This window comes from Nomascus leucogenys, chromosome 4, assembly GCF_006542625.1.
Source record: "Nomascus leucogenys isolate Asia chromosome 4, Asia_NLE_v1, whole genome shotgun sequence".
NCBI classification, from domain to species: Eukaryota; Metazoa; Chordata; class Mammalia; order Primates; family Hylobatidae; genus Nomascus; species Nomascus leucogenys.
The window spans coordinates 110,941,936-110,950,435 of NC_044384.1; the positions used below are offsets into that span (position 1 = coordinate 110,941,936).

The following is an 8,500-nucleotide window of genomic DNA, read 5'->3' on the forward strand; positions in this document are numbered from 1 at the left end:
TTTTTTTTCCTAATATTTAATAGGTCTCAACAGTAGGCTTAAAATACTCAGTAATCCATGCTGTAAGCAGACGTGCTGTCATCCAGGCTTTGATCTTCCATTTATAGAGCACAGGCAGAGTGCATTTAGTGTAATTCTTACGGGCCCTAGGATTTTCTGAATGGTAAATGAGCATTGGCTTCATCTTAAAGTTACCAGCTGCACGAACCCCTAACAAGAGAGAGGAGCTGTCCTTTGATGCTTTTTTTTTTTTATTAGTGAAAGTGCATATACTTTATTATGTACATTGTTGGAAAGGGAGGCCACCTGGAAAAACTTCTGCACTGGCACTGTGTTCCTAGAGCTCCTTCTACGCATCCTTCTCAAGTGATTTAATTTCAACCTATTGGACTACGAATTCACAAGGCAGAAAAGTCAAGGTCATTTGATATCTGGAGACAGGAGAACTCAAGGAACCAAAAGCACTATTACTCTAAGTCTCAGAAAAGATTTTCAGTCAGGATATGGAGCCTCCTGGTCCTTAAGGGTGAGCCACTTCGCACAACAGATAAAACCATCATTTTAAAATTCAAAATGTAAGTGCAACTTGAGTTTAAGTTGCACTGCTCCATACCTCTAATAAACTCAGCTAGGAGCCAGGATACATGGCAGTTCAAGGCTTCCTAAAATAAGCTTGAAATTGGGGTACAGGGGAAGGGACATCCATTGGCTGGATGGACAGAGTGGTTGAGCTAAGGAGAGTTATAAAGGCTCATGCTGGGAAAGAAAGCTGTTATGCTTAGACTTCTCTAGGTGAACTCAGAGTCTCAAAGAGGAAATGTTACAAATGTCACCCCCCAGCTTTCTGGCCAGTAAGCAGAATGCCAGGTTGCTCCAATTCATAGACATTTGCCAAACAGAAGATGTCTCCTAATATTATAGACTAAGAATTTGTTGTCCAGAGGAGCTGACCAGTTCCTGTTTCAGCATCAATATACATGACAGAAGAATGACTAGGTAAATTTAAAAAGATCTACATCTATATAGATATTGTAAGTTTGACAGTATCTGCCCAAGATCATTAGACATTATATAGTCAATATATTGTGAATTCCTTATACTATGTAATGAATGGGTTTGTAATCAACATATTTCACAGTGTACCACAGTTAACAGCATGCAGATAGTAAAATATAATGGTTTCCTGAAGTTATCTCTTAAAAAAGTATTTTAGTCCTTAAGCTATTCAAATGGATATATAACAATTGCATATAGAATGTAGAGAAAATTTTATTACAAAATTAAAACTGTTTAAAACCTGACATAGAAAATAGGCAACAGTGAGAAAAAAGCACTTTTGTGACAAATATTTAGCTGGTTTGAAAGACAGAACACAGAGGAATCATTTAGAAGGCTCAAATAAGTTAAAACATGGATGTATTTTTAAAATGACCACTATAGTAGTGAATTTAAAAGTCTTTGAAGGGTTAGAGTAATCTTTTTCATTAGTTTTGGCTATTTCCTCTAGTTCTGACAAGTATAGGCAAGAAAATGGCTACTCTCAAGTAAGGATTATTCTGAAACATGGTCTGGATTTAGAAAATAAATGAACATTAGGGAAATTTCCTTAATTAAGACTCTCCAAGCCAGGTGTGGTAGCTCATGCCTGTAATCCCAGCACTTTGGGAGGCAGAGGTGGGTGGATCACCCGAGGTTAGGAGTTTGTGACTAGCCTGGCCAACATGGTGAAACCCCATCTCTACTAAAAAAAAAAAAAAATAATACAAAAATTAGCTGGGCATGGTGTCATGAGCCTGTAATCCCAGCTATGGGGAGGCTGAGGCAGGAGAATCTCTTGAACCCGGGAGGCGGAGGTTGCAGTGAGCCGAGATCATGCCACTGCACTCCAGCCTGGGCAACGAGAGTGAAACTCCATCTCAAAAAAAAAAAAAAAAAAAGACTCTCTGGAGGTAAGGCACATATGACCTAGAGAAGCTGGTTGTGGTGTAAGGTCATCACTTTCTGCAAAGCATTTATCCAGTCAGCAGTGTCAGGTGGCAGTTACAGCCCAGGTTCTTGCCTCTGGCCTGGGTGCTTAGGGGGTTCAGAATGAGTCAGTGGAAGTCAAAACAAGAGGGATCTAACCTACTACATAATAATCTAAAAATACAAACTTTTAACTATTTTAAGACTAACAGATTACCTTATATAAATCACCAATCTCTTGGTATTTACAAGCTAACAATTCTTTCACCTATTTTTGTAACTGCTATACATTCTGGGAACACCACAATTGACATATGGAAAAGGAAAAGCCCTACCCTCTCTTTATGAGTTAAAGGCTAATTTGGTCCCCCACTTCATGCTTGGGAGGGTAGCGCTCATCTCTACACTAGCCTAGATGGCTGTGTTTTGCCCCTATGATTCCTTGCAGCATATCTATGGGCAGAGGGAAGACAATTGTTGAGTTTTTCTCAGCAGCAATGGTGGTCAGTGTCTGCAGGTACCAGAGCTGAAGGGCTGCAGGAGATTCAGTGATGACCATGGAGGCTTCTTTCAGAGCCCTGGATGCATTCATTTCTCCTTTGGCTGCAATAACCTTGGCGCGGGCCTCGCGGGACGCTTCTGCTTCTGCAGCCATAGCTCTCTGGAGCTGCACAGGTAGTTTCACATCCTTAATTTCCACACGCTCCACCTTTATTCCCCAGGCATCAGTGGCATCATCCAGAGTAGACTGCATGTTGTGTGCAATTTCTTCTCTGTCAGAGAGGATCTGAGAAAGGTTCTTGTTGCCCAGAACATTCCTCAGAGTAGTTTGTGCCAAAAGACGGGTCACCGAGTCAGCATTGGTGATATTTGCCACAGCCAGGGTTGCATTCTGAACACGGTTAATAGACCACACCATCCACGCTAATTGTCACTGAATCCTTTGTGAGGATCTCCTGAGGAGGAATATCAAATGAAATTGTTCTCATGTCCACTTTGATGAAGCTGTCAGTGCATGGCAGAATAAAAAACAAACCAGGTCCTTTGGCTCCTCCTTGTAAAATGCGACCCAATCTAAAGATGATGGCTCTTTCATACTCTTTTATAATCTTTATGCACATCCATATTGAGACTGGGAAAGTTATAACTGTTAATAAGAATGAGAACGCCACCAAAATCCATCCGCAAGGTCCAAGGCCCTTACTGGGGCTGTCCTTGAAGGAGTTGGGGAGCCGCTGGGCTTCGGAGTCCAGTGTGTGCCGCTTCTCGGCCATGCTGCCCGAGACGCAGTCGCACTCCCACGTCCTTGTCGCCAAACCCGGAGCCGCCGGGAATGCCCCTTTGATGCTTTTAAGCCAGGGATTAACTTCTCCTCTCCATGAAAGTCCTAGATGGTTTCTTCTTCCAAAAGAAGGCTGTTTGGTCCACATTGAAAATCTCGTGGTGTAGCAACTTCATCAATTAACTTAGCTAGATCTGGATAAATTGCTACAGCTTCTACACCAGCACTTGCTGTTTCACCTCGCACTTTTATGATAAGATGACTTCTTAAACCTCATGAACCAACCTCTGCTAGCTTCAAACTTTTCTTCTGCAGCTTCCTCACTTCTCTCAGCCTTCATACAATGGAAGTTATGGCCTTGCTCTGGATTAGGTTTTGACTTAAGGGAATTTGTGGTTGGTTTGATCTACTATCCAGACCCCTAAAACTTTCTCCATATCAGTAATAATGCTGTTTCACTTTTTTCGGTTTCATTCTGTCACACAGGCTAGAGTGCAGTGACACAATCATAGCTCACTGCAACCTCGAACTCCTTGGCTAAAGGGATCCTCTCACTTCAGCCTCCCAAGTAGATCAGACTACAGGCATGCACGACCACACCCTGCTAAATTTTTAATTTTTTGTAGAGACAAGGGTCTCATTGTGTGGCCCAAGCTGGTCTCGGACTCCTGGCTTCAGGGGATCCTCCCACTTTGGCTCCCCAAAGTGCTGGGATTCTAGGTGTCAGCCACTGCACCTGGCCACTTTATTATAGTTCATGTGTTCCCTGGAGTAGTACTTTTCATTTCCTTCAAGAATTTTTCCTTTGCATTCACAACTTGACTGTTTGGCAGAAGCAGTCTAGCTTTTGGCCTATCTCAGCTTTTGACATTAGCCTTCCTCGCTAAGCTTAATCATTTCTAGCTTTTGATTTAAAGTGAGAGGCATTTGACTTTTTCACCTAAACACTTAAAGGAATTTTAAGGTTATCAACTGGTTTAATTTCAATACTGTTGTGTCTGAGAGAATAGTGAGGTCTGAGGAGAGGGAGAGAGATGGGGAACCATCAGTTAGTGGAGTAATCAGAACACACACACATCAACTAAGCTCACTGTCTTACATGGATGCAGTTTGTGGCACCCCAAAGCAATTACAATAGAAACATAAAAGATCACTAATCACCAAAACACATATAATGAAAAGTTTGAAATATTGTAAGTTACCAAAACATGACACAGAAAAATGAAGTGAGCACATGCTGTTGAAAAATATGGCACTGATAGTCTTGCTCAACACAGGCTTGCCACAAACCTTCAGTTCGTAAAAAATGCAATATCCGCAAAACACAATAAAACAAAGTGCAATAACATGAGGTATGCCTGTACTGTGATAATCATTAATTCATTATATTTTAGAAACAAACATCTGTTTTACAACAAAAAATAGGTGGCAAAGGTGGAGGGTGTTGGACAATTGGCAGGCAGCACTTGGGACTGGATTCCTGGGATGAGACAGAATGAGAGCAGTAGCAGAATAAGGGAGACAGGATAGAGACGGAAATACCTTTTATATTTTCTCAGCTGTGCCACTAATGCTTACCTCTCTATGCTTTCTTTATAATTTTGTATAAAATATGTATATTTCTAAACAGCACATTATTTTAGATTTTCAAAAATTGCAGCAAATCATGTTACAGGCCACGCACAGTGGCTCACGCCTGTAATCCCAACACTTTGGGAGGCTGAGGCGGGTGAATCACTTGAGGCCAGGAGCTCAAGACCAGCTTGGCCAACATGGTGAAACCCTGTCTCTACTAAAAAGTAAAAAATTGGCTGGGCATGGTGGCACACACCTGTAATCTCAGCTACTCAGGAGGCTGAGGCAAGAGAATCACTTGAACCCAGGAGGTGGAGGTTGCAGTGAGCCAAGATTGCACCACTGCACTCCAGCCTGGGCAACAGAGCAAGATTCCAACTTAAAAAATAATAATAACAATACTATTACAGTGTGTGGTTTTTTTTTTTTTCAACTTGGGTTTGGGGAGTTTGTTTTTTGCTTTGTTCTGTTTGATGATCATTGTATATAATATCTGGTAGCATAAAACCCCCATCTTGTTTTTCAAAACTGGGTTAGCTATTCTGTGTCCTTTGCCTCTCTATACACACACCCCTCTGGAATTTTGATACTTTTATGAGTTGATAAAAATTGAAATCTTGATGAAACTAATCTTTCCTACCCATGAATATAGTGCATCCTTCTGTCATTTAGGTAACCTTCAATGCCTATAATGGGTATCTGATATTTTACAGCTGCCCAACATATTTTGAAAATCCCTTCCCCACTTTCAGACTTCTCCATATTATGACTGTCTTCCCAGGCAAAATCCAAAAACTGTATTTCCCAGAAGCCCCTTCAACTTGGACATACATATATAACTAACTCCCACCGAGCAGGTACACCCTAGCTGAAGACAGAAGACCCTACCAAAATGATTGTGGGGGTATTTTTACTACAGAATGTGAAACGACCTTCCTGGTGGTCCAGTCTCTCTCTTCAATGTGGGTGGCAGTCCAGTAGCAGGCACCAGCAGCTGCTGAGTTTCCACTGGAACCACTTAGTTCTGTGGTTGGTCATTTTTCCTGGCTTCTGCCTATGTGGCATCCCAGCTTAGCTCCTCTTAGACATTTTGTAAGCTAATTAATAGTATGCAGCAAATCTAAGGTGGATTCTTCAGTCTACTACTGATCACTGACACGGAATGAGGAACCAGAAGTGGGTTACTGAGTGTGACAGAACCTTAAAACAGTGGCACTGTTTAGTGGAAGTGACTGAGAATACGGTGGTGAAGAATCAGACACTGCAAGCTGAAAAGCAGATGGGCGAAACGAGGTGGCCACAGCTCTTCTGGACTCAAGTTGGCTCCATATGTTCTCATTCTAGCACAGGGCTGAAGGCACAGCCACTTTCTGGAGCTTGCTGTTCTCTCGCCGAAGGCAAAAAGATAACCATCAGCTGAGCATGAGAACTGAGAGGGATGTTTTGGAAGTTACAGAAGAGAGGAAGTATAAAGTAGTGGCCTAGGAAAGCAGGTGAGTTAAGTGGACTCCAAAAATTGTAGTATGACCGTCAGGAAACATTAAGGGCCTCCATGAAGTTACTGGTCATGAATTTAAAGTGACAGTTCAGCCTGGTAATATGCTTTCTCCTGATCACTTTTGGTGCAGGAACAGAGAAGGCAAAGAACTGCATTTAGTCAGAGATGAGGTTTTGCCAAGCGAGCATGACAAAGCAAGAGAAGGACAAGGGAGTTAACGGAGACTGTAAGGCAATTACTTTAAGAATTAACCATAGAGTATATGCTGGGTAAAGGAGGAGGGGTGGGCATTTTCTGTTTGAAGCATCTCTCTCAAAGTATGGTCCATGCTAAAGATCTGGCCATCATCACAGATAGCTAAAATCAGAATTTGTGCAAGACAGAAAATTCTTCTTTTCACAAGCACACCACGTAATTCAGGCACATGGTAAAGTTTAAAAACCAAGAATGTAAAGGTTTTGCTATTAATTGCTATAGAGAAACATCTAGATAGCAACAGCAGCAAAAAAAAAAAAAGAAAGAAAAGAAAAAATATATGGACCCTTCCATTAATGCTTAGGACTTAATGTTTACATTAATGCCAATAAATGCATAATTCAAGTTCTTTTTCCAGTAACTACTTCACACAATCCTCTGAATAGATGTAAAGGATCCTAATCAAGGCCATTTCCAAGAGCAACCCCAAATTCCACTTCACTAACCTACCACATAAGCCTAGCCACTGACCCACTACACAGCTCCCTTTATTTCTTAAAAAAAAAAAAACAACATCCCCGGCACCTCCACCAGTTTGGCCGGGCGCGGTGGCTCAAGCTTGTAATCCCAGCACTTTGGGAGGCCGAGGCGGGCGGATCACAAGGTCAGAAGATCGAGACCATCCTGGCTAACACGGTGAAACCCCATCTCTACTAAAAATACAAAAAAAAAAAAAAAAATTAGCCGGGCGTGGTGGCGGACGCCTGTAGTCCCAGCTACTCGGGAGGCTGAGGCAGGAGAATGGTGTGAACCCGGGAGGCGGAGCTTGCAGTGAGCCGAGATTGCGCCACTGCACTCCAGCCTGGGGGACAGAGCAAGACTCCGTCTCAAAAAAAAAAAAAAAAAAAAAAAACAAAAAAAACCAATTTTGGAGGCTTATTCAGACTCCCCTCGAGTTGGCTTTACACCATTATTTTTATTTCTTTAGTAATTCATCAAATTCATATTTACAATTCATAAATATCAAATAAAATATAGAAGCCAGTGCTCGCAAAGAAAAAAATTACAGAATGCTCATCAAGAAAAATCTGCACAACAGATTCAACACAGATGAATGCCTTTGTGTATATTTACTTGGGAAATAAAAGTTAAAAGAAACATCTAGCTATCAAGAGCAAAACTAAAGAAAAAAAAAATTCACATTTAAAGACATGATTACTCTCACTGCCATCAACATTTTTTTTTTTTTTTACTGTTTATTTCACATTATCTTTTGCATAGCTGCATGAGATTCTCAAAGATCTGTGCCAAGGGCAACATAACTTCAACTGTATTGATACCCCACCTAGCCATGGGCCCACTAAACAATCTCCATTAATCTCTACAGTCCATTGTTGGAAGCTTATTCCAATTCTCTACCAGTAGCCACAGGTCTTGTATGTTTCTCCCAGGCTGCTTATCTCTAATCATAATGGCCTAATACAGGGATATCCTCTTTTCCAAAGTTTCCTAACACCAACGTGTTCTACCACCAGCAACCCCACGATGCAGATACAGCCACTGTTGTTCAAGCCTGAAAGGGACCAATGCAAAGGTTAAGTATTTCCATTTTCTACCCAGAAGAGATTATGTAAACATGGTCTTTAAATGTATATAGATTATAATGGAGTTTATATTGAAACAGCTGTAACACATGTAAGGTGAGGAAAGAAATACAAATGAAACTCAAATTAGGTTGGAGGCTGGGCACAGTGGCTCACTCCTGTAATCCCAGCACTTTGGGGGGCCAAGGCAGGTGGATCACTGGAGGTCAGGTGTTTGAGAACAGCCTGGCCAACATGGCAAAACCCCATCTCTTCTAAAAATACAAAAATTAGCTGGGCGTGGTGAGGCGTGCCTGTAATCCCAGCTATTCGAGAGTCTGAAGGAGGAGAATCGCTTGAACCCAAGAGGGGGAGGTTGCAGTCAGCCAAGATCACACCACC

At 41.7% G+C, this 8,500-nt stretch overlaps 1 pseudogene across 1 annotated transcript; it reads right to left on the reverse strand.

Moving 5' to 3' along the window:
• Window positions 1-241: 241 nt before the first annotated feature.
• Window positions 242-3,739, reverse strand: LOC100581204 (annotated as a pseudogene). The gene has a single exon (XR_121075.4). The product of XR_121075.4 is annotated as an erythrocyte band 7 integral membrane protein pseudogene (transcript).
• Window positions 3,740-8,500: the final 4,761 nt, after the last annotated feature.